The sequence below is a fragment of the Haemaphysalis longicornis genome, unplaced genomic scaffold, assembly GCF_048455015.1.
Source record: "Haemaphysalis longicornis isolate Haplotype H1 unplaced genomic scaffold, Haemaphysalis longicornis Haplotype H1 scaffold_2, whole genome shotgun sequence".
Classification (NCBI taxonomy): domain Eukaryota; kingdom Metazoa; phylum Arthropoda; class Arachnida; order Ixodida; family Ixodidae; genus Haemaphysalis; species Haemaphysalis longicornis.
The window spans coordinates 197807000-197824163 of NW_027526295.1; the positions used below are offsets into that span (position 1 = coordinate 197807000).

The 17164-nt window shown below is 45.6% G+C and overlaps 2 long non-coding RNA genes across 3 annotated transcripts; one reads left to right on the top strand and one right to left on the bottom strand.

The window, feature by feature from the left end:
* Positions 1-1927: 1927 nt before the first annotated feature.
* LOC144169753 (uncharacterized) lies at positions 1928-12429 on the top strand. Of its 2 annotated transcripts, XR_013322514.1 has the most exons (3): positions 1965-2228; positions 2943-3080; positions 10128-12429. It is a non-coding gene; the product is annotated as an uncharacterized LOC144169753 (long non-coding RNA). The 2 variants fall into 2 exon arrangements; XR_013322513.1 differs by lacking the exon at positions 10128-12429 and having other exon boundaries at positions 1928-2228; positions 2943-9106.
* Positions 12430-13437: 1008 nt separating this feature from the next.
* On the bottom strand, positions 13438-16958 carry LOC144169754 (uncharacterized). Its single transcript, XR_013322515.1, has 2 exons — positions 16665-16958; positions 13438-15986 (listed from the first exon to the last, which is right to left on the bottom strand). It is a non-coding gene; the product is annotated as an uncharacterized LOC144169754 (long non-coding RNA).
* Positions 16959-17164: the final 206 nt, after the last annotated feature.

Genomic DNA, 17164 nt, shown 5'->3' on the forward strand with positions numbered 1-17164 from the left:
CCAGGTCGAGGAACCTCAGGCGACGCTCAAGTGGCAGCTCCATGGTCAGTGTGAGGCAGTCAGTTGTTAGACTTCAGACTTCAGTTGTTAGAAGCGCCCCTTTCCTGTCTGTTTTCCTTCCTCCAGTTGTGCCTGGCGCTTAACCTGTTCCCAAAATTGCAGTTGTGCCATCTGTATCTTACGGAGTTTTATCAAGTGTTCAATACCACTTTGGAAATGCAACTTCCATTCCGTATATTTATCTAATAGCTTTATATGCGTATGGGCCCGGAAATAGGGTGCAAGTATACGTTATCCGAAACGTCGTCCTCTAAGCTGAGGCGCGTACGACGGCTATCATATAAGCTGCTAGAAATGCCTTAACTACTTTTGGTATATTACATCGTTTGTTCTTCCTCTCACAAGCGATTTGAGACTGAGTGGTGAGTAGGAGACAAGAAATTTAAAACGATGAAACTTGGAATTCTCGGGTGGCGAAAACTAGGTCACTCAGGAAAACGTGATCGGACTTGGAAAGGCTGGTGAAAACACTGCGACTTCTAGAGTTGTTTTATTTCCAGGTGGTTTTGTAAAGCCAAGTCGTGACCGCCATTCGAAAACATTGATGAAAATTGTTCGCAAACATTGGCGAAAATTGTACTAGGATCATAATGCCAACAAAAAAATCTTCGACTTCAGCTCACGTATATAGTTCAAGCAACGAGCGTTCATTTATTTCTGCAGCGGAAAATGCACGGTGTGGGAAAAGGGAGTCAAAACCTTTGCCTTGTTTGGATGTTTCAAAAGATATGTTCCAAGATACACCACATAATTAGGAATGTCATGTCAATTTAGCCATCCTAGAAGAAGAACCGAAATCGAAGGCTAATTACTGGCATATTCTACAGCTATTCCAGGCATGAAGGCGGAACACCTTATATTGCGAACTTCTGTCATTTCTGGCGGCTAATAGGTTAAACGCGCAGCATTAATATATGGTGACTTAAGCAGAAATTAGTGACGCGGGTATTCAACCAAGGCCCAGCCGGTCTAAAAGCACAGTAATTAGGGGAACGCTACGCGCTGCAACGCTGCGTCACCGTCATTTTGGCGCCCCTTCATTAAAAACGCCGGTGACATTGAAGACATTACTCGCACTTGAAAGAGAGTGAGAGAGAGGGAGAGGGAGAGGGCGAGAGATGGTAGAGAAGTTTAATGAACCTACAGTGGTCATCCCCGTTAATGGCCGGGCTTTCTTAAACATGATAGGCTTTCCTGGTTTACCCAAACGCGACCCCGGGAGAAATTACGCTTGAACAGGAGGTATATACAGGCAGGACAGTTCACGGTTTAAATATTACTGACATTGCTCTTACACGCCCACATTATTCAGCGCGAAGGAAACCTCAGGCATATGTGAAGCCAAATATGAGTAGATAACTGACAGTGCTAGCGTTCCTTTAATTAAGAATGGACGTTGGACTCGTTTATACATTAGCAAATAAAAAAACTGTGGCCCGAAAACAGGGTGGCAGGTAGGCGCGAAAAAAAATACAGAAAAAAGATTTTGGCAGTTGCTTTTACAAGAAGAAGAAAAAAGAAAGATAACAGAAATACGCCCACTGCCACGCAGATGGCGCGCACTGCGCGAACGTGGTAAAATTAAATCGAGTTGTGGGATGGGTGAGAGTGGGAGGGTTAGAGTGGAGAGGGTGAAAAGGGAGACGGGAGAGGGTAGAGGCAGTTACCCGGCAGGGCGGCAGAATACTATCGTTTTTCGACAACATTTGCAGCGAAGCAGGCAGCTACGTGGTCTATTTTTAAATACGATAGTGTTTCTTGGGCTACTTAAACCCAGAAATTTTGGTCTGTATGTCTGTCTGTGACTCGATGCAGCCCCCTGGCCAAAATGAAACGAAGTCTGCGCGATAGTCTTATACACCTGCCCTTCAGGAGAGGAATTAACCAACCTTCTGGGCGGGTGAGGAGCATCGCTAGGCGGATGTGACGTCACGTTTGCTCGCAGCGTTCCCGCGCGGTATGTTTACATTTTTCCGAGTGCTGCCTACACGGCGTACGTGCCGTAGCCATTCAAGTAGTCGCGTTCGACTTATGCGGTCGACGCAAGAATTCATAAACTGGCGATGGTTGTCGCCCTGTCAGTCGTCGTTCAACAGCTCTAGCGTCTTCTGGCACTACAGCTTTGCAGTTATCTGTGGGCGTTCAACTGTCCACCATCGGCCGACCAGGTGAGTGTTTTTTGGCGGGTTTGCAATCAGTTCGCATATCTCCTACTGCAAAGCTTGCTTTCTGCTCGCGGCAGTTATATTAGCGACGTTTACGAAATTCTTAACGGCGCGTTCTCCCCGTCTTGCATTATTGTCGCTGTTATGCTGCTCGTTCGCGTCTGTCGGCGATCGCGAGCTGTTGACGGTTTGTTGCACGGCGCGGAAACTCGCTCGCATTGCAAACCCGTCTCGCCCATGTATCTTTAATGTGGCGTCATTAACATCACTTGTTTTCCTCGACGCTTTTTCTAGACAACGTGCCTTGTGCTAACCGATCTTAATATTGTAACGAAAATGAACTTGCTGTACGATCTGTTGGTGAAGTTAGGAGCGTGACAGGTCCCTGTTGGCAAGGTTTTCGTGTGTGCGTGTGGTTCGTGAGGGCGTTGTAACACGCTACTTTAGCCTGTTGCACTCGTTGCTGCATCCAGCACTTTTGCTGTCAGGAGTGCCTGCCAAGGAATGCTTACGTCGTTATGTGTTTTCATCTCATCAATCGGCGTTCAATAACCGATGGAAATTCAGCGGGAACGACCCGGATAACGCAGGGCGGGCAAGAGCACTGCTTGTGTGGTCTTCGCTTTCGTTTGCCCTTTTTTTAGCCATCCTAGATTGTTTATTTACTGCTGCCTCAACGGTGCTTCATTCCTCATGTTCCATTTATTTCTCTTGCAGCATCTCCTGACTGCAGTCACGGTGCCCCTAGCCTGCCTGCAGCACTCATCCTGCCATTCTAGTGGGAACTGCCATTCTAGTGCAGGCCACTTGTCACAACCAAACGGGGTCCCGACTTTTCCTGGCTTCTATTTGATGGTATACTTTAGATCCACCAGTGCGTTCTCACTCCGTGTACATTTCAAGCGAGGGTTTACAGTAACACGGTAGTTGATAGCCATGAAGACAGCAGTGTGTGTACTAGAAATCAAGTTTAGTTATTTATGCCGATGTCAAAAAACCAACCTGGTCTATGCATCCATTCCAGCCTGACATTTTCAAATACAAGTCTTTCAGTAGCTAGTGAAACAATGAAGAGGTAGGGATAGCTCATGCACTGCTTAATTACTACCTTCATTTTTTTACTGTTGAAAATTTATGGATGATGCTATATGTACCACCTAGTGAAGTCCCACCAGAAATTGTTATATGCACTACCGACGTAGCACAATCTATGAGGTGGGCTGGCGTGACCTTCGTGCAAACAGCACCGTACGTGGTTTCCGTCACGACAAAGTTTGCACTGTAGTCTTGGGCGTGTAATGGGTTATGGCTGACCGCAGGGCCGTTTACAGTGCTTTCCAGCTTCCAGTGGAGGCAGGAACATAAATTACGTCGTCGGCCAGGGCACAGTACATGGTGTTAGTCAACATCATAGATATACCGTGCCTCGGATGGCCGCGTCATATATATATATATTTTTAAATTTTACTTTTGAGTTTTGTGTAAGCAAGGATGTATCTAGTGCCCCTATGCTGTCTATCCTTGGTTTTTGTAAACACTAAGTAATATCGCACGGTAGCTTTATTCATCGTAATGAGATTTCTCAGGTGCCAGATTGCTCAGATCTCACATGGTTTCCTATGGCTGCAGGGATGTACAATGTCTTGGGTTCTATTCTTGGCTGCCGGGGCTGCATTGAATTTATAAAGCCAAAAAAAATAACCTTCTGTACTCAATGTCTTGGTTTACGCTAAAGATCCTTGAGTGAGAGGTCTACCACACTGCCCTGTGCCTCATAGTGCGAAGTGACCTCAATTTACTCGATTATGATGCAATTACTTAATGCCTTCTCATGTAAACTCTTGAGTGCAAACGGGAGAAGATGCACCTACCTCGCCTTGAGCTATTAGACTAAGTTGCCTTTTTCGCACGACATCTAAGCTGTGTGAGAAAGCCATACAGGGCTAAGAATGTTGTAAGAAATGCCTCTTACGTGAGGCAGCTCATACATAATGTTTAAAAAAAGCGTGTCGCATTATTTTGCCGTAAGCTCTTTAAACGTTTTACACCCCTCCTACCGCCCTGCTTTTATTGTTAATAAAGGCACTTTGCATATGTAGACACAGGAAAATGAAGCAGAAAGACAAAGATATTTTTTTCAGCTGCACAGTGTCGCAGGCTATGCACCTGACGCAATGCTGTTTGTTCATCACGGTTTGCACTGTGCTTTGAAACAGTTTGTTACCAAGGTCCAAAGATTCACTTGGCTATTTCATGTCAGGAATGATACAAAGGGATCATCTGTGGAAGCAATGCCCATCTTATTCTTGTCCTTTTGTAATTTATGAGAGCTGCTGCAGCCAAGCATTCTATGGTATATTTATGAACTAGAAAATACATGGAAAAGGCAGTCTCTAAGCTGGAGGGAAACTATCGAGTAGCATATGCATTTAGTTTAAATAGTGTGGCGTGTTGCCCAACTGCTGGGCAACCGCATTAAGTTTATGCCGTGCTTGTGATTTGCTCAAGTATGTGAACTAGTCTTAGGCATTTACGTGTTGATAAAAGAATTCCGTGCTATCTTCATTCATTCACTGCAACTCGTTTGTGCTCATGGGGAGCATTCGGAATATGACCCTTAGCATGATAAAAATCAGAATACGCTTTACTCAGTTGGACTCAAGATATACCTGATCAGGACACGTCTACTCCTGAATGCTTAGATACCTGATCACATAAAAATTGGCCAACTTAACAAGCTGCAGGAAAAGAAGCAGCCCCATTCCTTCACCATAAAATAAAAAGAAGACAAGAAGAAACTATTTCACATTTGCAAAAGGTCCAGGCGAGGCTGTTGTTTCTTACGCTTTCAAGAATACATTAATACTGTTGTTGTTTTACAATATAAAGTGAATTTTCCTTACACTACTTAATCGACTTCAGTTGTTTTCCTTTCTGGGTGACCTATGAGACCAAAGGTGCAATGTAATTAACAGTATGGTCATGTTGGTTGTAAACATGATAGAAAAGGAGCACAAAAATATGCATGGCAAAACTCAGGACTTTTGTTGTGTTGTTTTTCATTTATAGTTAATTTTGTTTTGTCCTATGGCACAATGCAATTCTCAAAACCAGCTTTCCTCAGAAACCTATTGAGCACAATTTTTCATACTAGGCAACATTACATGCAATGGCTGCACAGCACTTTCTGCCTGAATATAAATGTGGCTAAAAAATGTCTTAGTTATTTTGAAGCAGGCAGTTTTCATTGCCAGTCAGACAAAATGGGGCCAGATGCCATCTGTGCAAAACCGCATGTGACCGCACCATGGGAGGAGGAGGACAAAGATTTTATTGAGCCTTTAAAGGCCCCTTAGGGGACGTGGTGACCGGCGTACCGGTGTCCGCAGCAGCCCTCGCCGTCACCACCCGCTGGGTAGACAGGTCGAAGCTGCCCAGTGCCTCAGCCCAGTGCCCACCGTCTGCTAAGAGAGGATAGGGGTTGTGGGGACAGTTCCAAAGAAGATGGTCCAGTGTTTCCACTGCTCCACAGGCCGTGCAGTTGGTGGAGGGGTAGACGGAAGGATAAATACGGTGCAGGTGGTAGCGACATGGGAGGGTATGGGTTTGCACCAGTCGCCATAGCCGTTCTTCCCTGTTGGATAAATCCGGGTGTGCGGGGGGGAGCTGGCGGCGTGAGAGGCGGTAATGTGCCGTAATGTCTTGGAAGGTCAAGAGACTGTCCCAAGCTGATAGGGCTCCGTGAAAGGGTTCGAGGCTAGGGCCTGCTTGGACGGTATGCTCTCGAGCGGCCCTATGTGCTGCCTCATTTCCCCTCACGCCCATGTGGTCTGGAGTCCAGATCAGCTTTATTTGTATGGTAGGAGGATTTTTGAGGAGAATTTTGAGCGCCAGGGGCGAGATCATGCCTCTGGCGTAATTTCGAATGGCCGTTTTCGAATCCGAGATGATAGTGATAGGGGGCGGCCTATGTGTAAGGGCTAGCGCGATAGGTGACCGGTAAAAAGTGCAAAGGCTCATGGGTACGTTGTCTGCTCCAGCCACTTTCGGTTCGAGATCTCGCCTGGCCTCCCGTACGCCGGCGGCTTTCACGCGCGTGTGTGCGTGTTGTTTATTTGTCACAGAGTGCTAACCTTTCAGAGAAGCCCCTAGTAGAATTCATTGTTGTTACACATTGAATGTGCGATGCATGAGCGGTTTTTTTTTTCAGTGGAAACAGATAAACAACAAGCACAAGCGCGCGTGAAAGCCGTCGGCATATGGGAGGCCAGGAGAGCTCTCGAACCGGAAGTAACAGAACTCCGCGGGAGCTGACAATGCACCCATGAGCATTTGCACTTTTTACCGATCATCTATTGCCGCCTCTTCCGCCTCAGTGGTCAGTTGGTGCGGTCTGTTAGGGATTTAAGAGGAGGAGTGTTGGGATGGTTGATTACTACTGCGACAGCGTATGCATCCTGCCATCGATAGCAAGCTGCGTCCACGTAAACCGTAGTGGGGTGGACGGGGTATTTCTCTGTAAGTGCTTGTGCTCGTAGTTCCCTAGGCTGCTTGTTGAAAACAGGGTGATATTGCGCGGTAAAGGGTGGATAGTGAGGGAGCCATGAATGTCGGCTGGTACCGGGAGCCTGTCATCACAGAGGATAGGGGCTTTAAGGTTAAGAGTAACAAGGAGAGTGTGACCGGTGGGGGTGGATGAGAGCCTATTTAGCTGACCGATAAGGTGGGCTTCAATGAGTTCCTCCGCAGTATTGTAAATGCCGAGTTTCTCGAGTCTGGCAGTGGTAGTGCTCTGAGGGATTTGTAGCGCCGTTTTTTAGGTCTTTCGAATGAGGCAGTTGACTTTAGAGAGTTCGGTACGCGAGGGCAAGAGATACGGGAGGGAGTAAGTGAGAAGGCAGAGCCCAAATGCCTGTATCAGCCGGATACGCTCCGTTTCTTTGAGCCCCTTGTTGCGGGCAGCAATCCTGCGGATGAGGGCGATCGTCTGATTCACCTGAGAATTCAGCTGTGCTAGGTACTTAATGTTTGCGAAATTGCGCTGTATGCAGAGCCCAAGTATTTTCAGGACTTCCACTTGGCGAACATCCCTACCATCAATGCGGACCTCAATGGTGGGTGTCTGGGCCGGGTTGCCGGTTGATTTGGCGGGGTGGATTAAAAGCTCAGATTTTTCAGGTGAGCATCCAAGCCCAACTTGCGCGGCGGCGGTAACTAAGTCAGCTCCCTGTTAGAGAACCTCCTCGATTTGAAAGTCGCTGCCTCTGGTGGTCCACAGCGTAATATTATCGGTGTATATGCTGTGGAGTAAGCAAGGGATCGCGGCGAGCTTACTGGGAAGGTGGATTAGGGCAATGTTAAATAGGAGTGGGGATAATACTGCACCTTGAGGCGTGCCAATGGTTGGGAAATGGATAGTGTCGGATTGTAGGTCACCGAGCTGAATAACGTGAAATTGACGTGAACCTTTTTCCTCCTTACCTAAAACAGATTTCCTTTTTTGTTGTTTGATCCTGTTTACAGCAAGCCCTTTTTTGTAGAGAAAAGGAACTGCCACCTGAAGAAAACCACCTCTGCTTCAAAAATGCACTGATCAAGATTAGTATCATACTACAATGAGAACATATAAATGTTAAAATGTAAAAAATTAGCCATATACACAAATAACTAATGAAGTGTGCCGCTGCACAAATTTGTTTTCAATACATAAACAAAGGAGTGCTTCAAAGAGAAAGGACAAGAAAAAGGGCAGGGGTGTTTTCTGGTCTGCTTCACTACAACCTAAAATGATGCTTTGGCTCTCGGTAAGATTAAGTACACTATTTATATGGTACTAGAAAGTGTCCAAGCAGCATTTCTGACTCGCCCCGTCTTTCTATGAGCATTACTGACAGTTTCTCTCTTGTTGATCGAAGAAAGGAGTGAAATGCGCTGAAAGCATCAAATCTGCATTCGCACCGTTCAGTTGCATGGTCTGGCTCATTAACAAGGAACCACACGACAAACAGACGTGCTCACACGTCAGCTCAGAGTTGCGTATCGAGAAATTCTGGGTGAGCTAGAGAAGCTTGCCAGGTCTTGCACTTAAACATCAGTAAAGCATGCATTATGCGACAAACCAACGACGACAGAAATAGCTACCTTCATACTGGGCAAGTGTTCGAACCACTGTGGCGTGTTAACGCCGCGATCAGAAAGTTGCCACGCCAGTTTGACAGCCCTGGCGCGAATCGTGTGTGTCAGTCCGGCCCACAATTGAAGACTTCCGCGTTATTACTGTGATTTGTGGCAGCCAGATTGGTGGGATCGACCCATGGATGATCGGTCAGAAGCAGTGACAAGCAGCCATTTTGACCCTCCGAACGCTTGAAAGTACGTGTAAACATAAAAAAGTGTTGCTGACTGCAGCTAGATAATGCTATATCGGTGGTGGGTATAGCACTTCATAGGTTGTATTCACTGGTGTGGCCTACAAGTGGGCGACCCTGTGTGTGCGCCGCCATGTATGTGCCGCAGCGTCTGATACGTCGGACTCCATGAGATTGCGGTAATGGACCTTTTTCTATTAGCAATCTGCACATGCGCGGGCTGGTAATCCGCCATTCTGGACACTCGTCTCGGGCAAAACAAACAAAAGGGTGCCCCCTCCACTTGTTGCTGGGGTAGCAGCTATGCTTTCTAGTGATGCACGTTTTTATTCCTTCTTTTTCGACAGCATGTGGTGAGTTGTGCGTGCACACAAAGGATTTCAAAGGAAAGGGGTGAAGACTTGAGGTTGACCACGGTACGAGCACATGGCTACCAGCAAGGGGGTGAGCGGTGCAAGCATGGCACAACTCGGGAGATGGCATCACGTGCACTGGCTTCATTTAATATAAATATAGAATATAACTATAAATTGGCGTGTCACTGTTGGCGTATCAGCTGAATCACTGTTCCAGAGGAGGCTGGAACAACTGCGCTATTGGCTCCGCTTGTTCCCAGGCTTGGGTTGCGACATCAGTGTCCTGACCATAGGCGTGCGCAGGGTTCTCGATTAGGGGGGGGGGGGCGAAGTCTTACCTGAGCGCCCCCCCCCCCCCCCCCCGGGAACTCCCGACCTCCTCCCACTGAAGCCTTAGCGGTCGAAACGCAGTGGAAAGACGAGGAATTGTTATAAAATTTTTATTTCAATGAAATGGAATTGCAACACCTACAAAATATTTCTGGGCAGAAGTTTTTACTTTCATGTGTACCATCGGCAAAGGGGGCAGGTCCCAGGGCGGATGCGGCATCAATTTCACAACACGCTGCTGAAAAAACTTCCATTCTCCCTAAAGCACAGAAACATATGACACATCTGTCTTTTGTAAACTGCAACGTGGTACCCGTGCGTACCGCTCGAACGCTAGCTTTTGAAGTTCGTAAGAATTTAAGAAGGTAATATTGTATGTTCTTTTTAAATTCTTTTTACGCGGCTATTTTGCTCAGTACTAGGCACATTATTTGCGAGGAAAAGTAGCTGCAAATATGAAAATTAAGTGAGAACGTGTTTCTCACAGCGACCTGCTTTTGGTCCCCGCCTTTCCGGGGCTGAATGTAAACAGCTTTTGGAGGGTAACATGAGGGTTCTTCGGCTGCCATGGTCGTGAAAGCACACGCGTGGTCGACTCATAACCCTACGTGACAGGTTCAATTGAGTTAAGGCATGGGGCAAATTTGGCGCCCCCCTCCAGAATATTAGGGGGGGCGGCCGCCCCCCCTGCCCCCCCTGTGCGCACGCCTATGGTCCTGACAGCACCACACCTAGCTTGCTCATCCCAGAGCTTGCAGTCTCCTCCTGATGCATTTTTCTTGCTCTTTGCTCCGCCTCCTTTCCATCTTGAGGTTCGTGCCTAAAATACTCTCATCATGTCTTTGCAGCACCTGCTGACTGGGCTCTAGCCTGTGCCTGCTGGTGAAGAGAAGTTTGCTGTGAGACGAGGGTCTTGACGAGCACGTAACTCCTGCTGTTAAAGTGAAGCTTTCAGGACCTCACTGATTGCATTCAATGTGGCTACATAATGCACTGCAGGAAAGCTAACTTTACACAGTGATTTTCACAAAGCGATGAGGATGATAAGCAAAAGCACATGCACCTCAAGAAAAAACGCTTTCCATGGTCATAATGGAACCAGTGTCCCTTGCATTATGAAACCATTGTCTGTCAGACTGCGCCCTTCTGATACGGTCGAAGCAGTTTAGATTTTGGACTTTGACTCAAGCCGCAAGAGAGAGAGCGAGAATAAACTTTAATTAAATGCGCAAAATGCTTCAGAGAGGTGTCCTCATTCCAGGATGCCTTGAGCTCAAGCCGCGTTGACAGTCCTTTTGATCAGGCGCAGCTGACCTTCGAGGCCGGAGCTGGCCAGAAAGCTTCGAGTTAGAAAGGAACATCAGTTTCTGATCAAAAACTTTATTTTTACAGTTATGATGATAAGAATCGGGGGATGCATGTGGTTTTTCATTGAAACTGTAGATATGAAATTTGTTTCTGTGTAATACGACTCTATTCACATTTATTTGGATTTTTATGTTTGATTTTACGACAGCCTTTATAAAAGAACTGCTGGGGGGGCGCAGCTGAATAAAGTACCAGTTAACTGTGCGCAAGTCAAGGAGTGCAATAATACTAGCATTATCATTCTATCTGGTCTGTAGCAGAAGTTACAGCCATGTGAAGTTTGGGCCTAGAAAATGGGAACCAGGAAAACTGGTGTTGCCGTCCAGGCCCAAACTTCAAACAGCTGTCACTTCTGCTACAGACCATATATAATGATAATGTTAGTCTTATGGCAGTCAGTCCTTGATTTGTGCACAGTTCACCGGTACCTTGTTCAGCTGCATCCCTCAAGCAGTTTTTTTACAAAGGCTGTCAAAAAATCAAACATAAAAGCCAAATAAAGTTTAATGTAGTTGTTTTACACAGAAACAAACTTCATATCTACAATTTCAATGAAAAACCACATGCATCACCCAATTTTTATCGTCCTAACTGTAAAAATCATGTTTTTTTTTTTTAAGACCAGGTGCCCACTTAGAAAAAACGAATTTGAGTTTTTTGGTAGACAGCCCGGTAAAAGACCTCCCAAAAGCAAAGATTGTGGTGTGTTTCCACCATACTACTCTAAGGTGCTGGTGGCAACTGCCCTGGATGAACTGCTTTTAAACTTTATTTCAGGAAATGAGTGAAGATCAATCCCCTTTTACGGTGGGGTGCTACATGAATGGTTCATTTTTAGCCACTAGATTCAAATGTCATGTCTTCATCCTCTCTCTAAGGGGTTTTGGCACCTCCCCTTAAGGGTGATTGACCTTGACTTGTGACAGCCACGCAGCACTTATTTCATTTGTAACGTCATGGCAATTCGCAGTCCCACTTCCAGTTTGTTTCCTCCTACTGTGTACTGTGGAGTACAGACTACTGGGTGGTAGTAGTGTCGCCAGCAAGCAGTCCTGTAGCTCCCACGTTGCTGTTCATCTATACCATCCAGCCACACGCCTGGTTGATAAGAAAGTACAGTGGCTACTAAGACTCCCAACCCTTAATTTTGTCCATTTGCCGTATTCTTCGTCTCTGTTCAGCTGCGTGGGAAGGTTCAGCCGCAGCTGCTGTGCTCTTCTATTGCTCAGTCTCCTATCCAGAGAGTTCCTCTCCACAGTTATGTGCAAATCTGTGGTTGTCAGTTTCATCATTGCTCTCTGTTACTTGTTCTGTCATGTGTTCATTAGTTGCTGTAATTAATTGCAAGGAAAAAAAACGTGCACGCTTTTGTCTTACGACAATAATGGCTTTTTTTTTAACGTTTCTTGAACTGTTAAAAAAAAACACCCGGGGCCTCTTGCTAGTGCATCAGACCCCCTTAGAAGTAGCGATTAGTTAAAGTTCACGACGGGTATGAGTGGGAAATAGCAAGGGAAAAATAGTGGGTCGGTATATGAAATGCAGGAGTGTGTCCCACACTGCCTCCGCTAAATTAGGTGGGTAGGAGGGACGCAAGAGATCATTTAAGGAATTTGGTTGTAAGTTAGTGGGAAGGGTGTCTAGGAGAAATTGTCTTTCAGTTTAACTCAGTTTTCTCGCGAGGGATTTCTTGCTAGATTGTCATCTGAGCTTGGACGTTGCCTGTTTCAGCTATCACTTACTTGCATGCTGTTTGGACTTTTGATTGCAGTGGCTTTGAAACTTCGCCGCTTGATTTTGCTCGACGAAAGCTTCGCGTTCAAACTGTCGTCGTCATTAGAATGTGAGGTGCACCATTTTTGTCTAATTTTGCATCTCGATGCACCGCTATCCAGATTCAAACTAATGGTGTCACGGAATAGATGTTGGTTTCACACCGCGAGGGTCCTGATTTGTTTCTGACTGCAGGAAGCGTTTTTTTTTCTGCACTTCTTTACCCACGATCATTATCATTGTCAGAGAAAGTTGGCTTTTCTGTAATGCCTTTTTGGCATGGCATATTCCACTGGTGAGACATAGAAAGTTTTGCTTTAAAATCAGGGTCTTCAAGCACTTTTGGTCCAGTGAGTAGCAATCTGCACGTATTTGTAACCATACAATACTGAGTTAGCACCCTTCGATCCTTCCTGTCTTGTGCCAGCAGTCTCGTCATCCAACACATGAAAGTGCCCTCGACTTTTGCCCGCAATTTTCACTTATGCCTGACCCAATAACTTTTGTTGATTTCCAGTGTTGCGCATGTCACATTTTCATTCAGGGTCACCTTGGGGCAGATAAGCGCCTGCTTGTATTTTTATCAAGTGGTTTTAGCCACGGCGCATACTTCGCACTCTTGTGTGAGCAGCATTATGGTGCCTTGTTGCTTGTCCAGCAAGTGATGTGATGCCATGTCAATAAACATTCTTCAGTGTTTGTGATGACTTTGGTGTTTTCTTGGCTTCACTTTCATATAGTGAGAGTTGCTATCCATCAAGAAGCATACACTTACATATGCTAGGTATTCTTTTTTTTTTCTTAGGAAGACATTTACAAAGTTTCGTTGGCAACACAGCATAACATCAAAACAAATAAAACCAACTAAAATGGCAAATGTGGCATATTTTTAAAATTAATAAACTGGAAAAACAACACAGCACGAGAGAGAGAGCACGAAAAGTGACAGCACTGCCTGTTGGTACCATTCTGTTGTTTTCATGCTAAATATTTTCAAATAAATAAATATGCAAGGAATGCAGTTGAAGTAGGGTAACTTTTTATTTGAGCTTGTCTCTTGGACATACAAGTACATTTCTTGAATCGATTGCTGGATGCAATTTTCGATATTAGGCAAGCACTGGATTCTCGAATGGACACAACAGACATTTGTTCAATTCTTATTTGCAATTGCATTGTGCAGTTTAACCCGTACAAAACATTTCACCAAAGTCCAAAGCATTGGTTTAGGTAGAACCAAAAAAATGCCTGTGTGCCAAGATTTCGAAGCATGTCAAAGATTTATAGGTGGCCTGACTTAACCTATAGCCCTACACTGCAGTTACCCTTCATAGCTGGCCCAAGTTATGCTGAGCTTTTCCTCGTGAAACCTAAAAAGTTGAATTTTGATGTTTACAGCTACGCTGTGCAATGTATAAGCCTAGCATAATTTACTCTTCAGTATTTTTACTCTATCCAGGTTTTATGTTAATTACACCACAATAAAAGTTTGCAGCCAGTGTTCAATTGACGAGCGTCAACCAATTCAGGTTGAAAGCACAAAATGCTCTAACAGAAATCGCAGTCTTCACATGTGATCAAATACGTAGTTCTTTAACACTAAACAAGGGTACTGCAGAATGCTAGGAGCGTAAAATATACTCGAGGTGCAGTTGGCCAGTGTGTAATTTAAGCAGCATTGTTTTAAGACAAACGGGAATTGGTGAAACAGCCATGAGCTTCTGACAGCAGCTATCATCGTGACTGGCCAATTCACCTGAGTGGGGATGTTACGGCTATGTGCTGGCCTAATGAATTGCCAAGAAATTTAAAACTCATTGTATGTCGGGTTGCTTGTACCTGTGGACTTTTTTTCAGTTTAAGGTCATAATGCGCTCCCTGGGTCCACCTTTAGTCAGCTAGACCCACTGAGCTATAGTGGTGTCAAGGATGTGGTGCTGGACTAGCACTAGGGATGTCCTGGGTTTGATTCCCATGTGGTTTGAACTCTTCCCAAAGTTTTGAACTCAATCCACTCTTTGCACTGCCGGCCGGTTTAGGAGCTGTTGTGCTAGTACAGACAGCGGATAGTGGCTTCTTAGTCAATGGGCCACTTATTGCTTTCGCGTTGATAAGGTAGAGTTTTCAAGATTGTGTGTAACGGTCGGTTACACTTGCCACATTTAGGGTGCTTAAATCCGACCATGTGCAAATTGCAGGCCTGTGATAAATGGGTACAGGTGATTATCTAGATGCATAAAACTGCGCCTACTGTCAAGGCATGCCGTGAATTTGTTGGTGGAATGGACATTTACAAACATGTATTCGCATGATTTCCACTGCAGCATAAAAAATTGAGGTAAAAAAGGTGCATTGTAATAAAAGGTGCATTGTAATTTTGCAGCTCCAAAATAGTACACTACATAAGACCAGCACTGCTTCCCCTTGTGGTGCTTTGGACGGCTCACAGCAAAGTCCACTAAGCATCAGAATCAGCTAGTGCTTGATGTAGTTGCTACATCTATTCCCTTTGAAACGCAAGCTGCTGGACACCAGATTTCCCTACACTAATAACATTAGAATTGGGTTAGAAAAGTGAAATGAACTGGAAAGCTGTGGGTGAAAAGTATGATCAACGTGACAATTCCAACAGGGACAAGACCACCCTGTTTTGGGAGCTTTACCCCAAAAGACCAAGGCACTTGGCAACGAAAGGAGCCCCAGCTGAAAACAGAGCAAGGCCTCATGGCTTGTGGAGGGTGCTTCTCGTGGTAGAATATAACTGCCTGTCATCATGCGATTTCGACTGCCCAGGAGTCTTCACCACCACTGTGGTGACATTGAAGGAAGGTGACAGGAAAGTGTCCGCAAAGTCGCACATCAAGGCTACTATTCCTGTTGACACTGGACAGATAAGAGCCAAAATTACAACTAAACTAGTTTTCTGCACAAGAAAGAGGTCACTTTCTTGTTTTGCCAAAGCTAAGAACATGCCCTTAAATAATCCATGCATGACATATGTTCATCACAGATGGGTTTGGGTGTACCAAATTATTTGTTATACGGAACCTTTTTTCCCCGCACTGAGCAGTGCGAACTCGCAGGAAGCAGTTTTATTTCGTGTAAGGCATTTCTAAGAGCAACGCAATCACTTTGTTGTCTGTCTACTTTACTCATACTATCAATTCGTAAATTTATACCAGCAAATAGAAAACAAACAGAAAGAAGAACACAATTTAGCGCACGAGATATCCCCAGCTGTCCATTGCTTTGACACTCGCTGAAAGATTTGTAATGTTCAAGCTGGCATAGATCTGTAGATCGTTTGGTTTTGTTTTCACTGGCATTTCCAGTACACACGCTGCTGTCTTCATGGCTATCCACAGCTGTGTTAGTGTAAACACTCGCTTTAAATGTATGCAGAGAGAACGCAGCAGTGTATCTGAAGTATACCATCAATTATAAGCCAGGCAAGGGCGGGAACCCGTTAGGTCGTGACAAGTGGCCTGCGAACATCAGTTCCCACTAGAATGGCAGGATGAGTGCTGCACGCAGGCTAGGGGCACCGTGACTGCAGTCAGGAGATGCTGCAAGAGAAAAATGAAACGTGAAGAATCAAACAACGTTCACGCAACAGTAAATAATCTACGACGACTGAAAAGAAGGGCAAACGACAGAGAAGACCACACAAGCACTGCCCCTGCCCTGCGTTGTTATCGGGGTCGTTCCGCCTGCATTTGCATCAGTTATAGAACGCTGAGTGGTTCACTATTAAATATGAAAACACATAACGAAGCAACCATCCCTTGGCAGGCACTCCTGGCAAGCAAGAGTACTAGATGCAGGAAAGAGGTGCAAGAGGCCAAAGCAGCGTGTTACAACGCCCTCACGAACCACACGCGCCCACGAAAACCTTGCCAACAGCGTTCTGTCACGCTCAGTTCGCACAGCAAGTTCATTTTCGTTACAACATTAAGATAGGTTAGCCCAAGGATAACAAGCGATGTTAATGACGCCACATTGAAGAAGAGACAAAGAAGCGCCACGGGCGAGACGGGTTCCCGCGCCGTGCAACAAACCGCCAACAGCTTGCGATCGCCGACAGACGCGAACAGAGCAGCATAAACAGCAACAATAATGCAAGACGGTGAGAACGCGCCGTTAACAATTTCGTAAACGTCGCTAATATAACTGCTGCAAGCAGAAAGCACGCTTTGCAGTAGGAGATATGCGAACTGATTGCAAACCCGCCAAAAAACACTCACCTGGTCGGCCGATGGTAACTGGTAACCGGCCGATGGTAACAGATAACTGCAAAGCTGTTGTGCCAGAAGACGCTGGAGCTGTTGAACGACGACTGACAGGGCGACAGCCATCGCCAGTTTATGAATTCTTGCGTTGACCGCGTAAGTCGAACGCGACTACTTGAATCGCTACGGCACGTACGCCGTGTAGGCAGCACTCGGAAAAATGTAAACATACCGCGCGGGAACGCTGCGAGCAAACGTGACGTCACATCCGCCTAGCGATGCTCCTCACCCGCCCAAGAGGTTGGTTAATTCCTCTCCTGAAGGGCAGGTGTCTTATACTTTTCAATTGTATTTTTATGTCCGGACTCTGTTGGCAGCATTCTCTTGTTTTTCTTGTCCTTCTTTCTTTTTGCTTTTTTCTAACGTTTCGTGTTTGTCTTCTTCCTGCTGTAACCCTAATGTCTGATATTCACCATTCATCAACGTAGTCACCCCCATCTGGCGTAGCAAGCCTT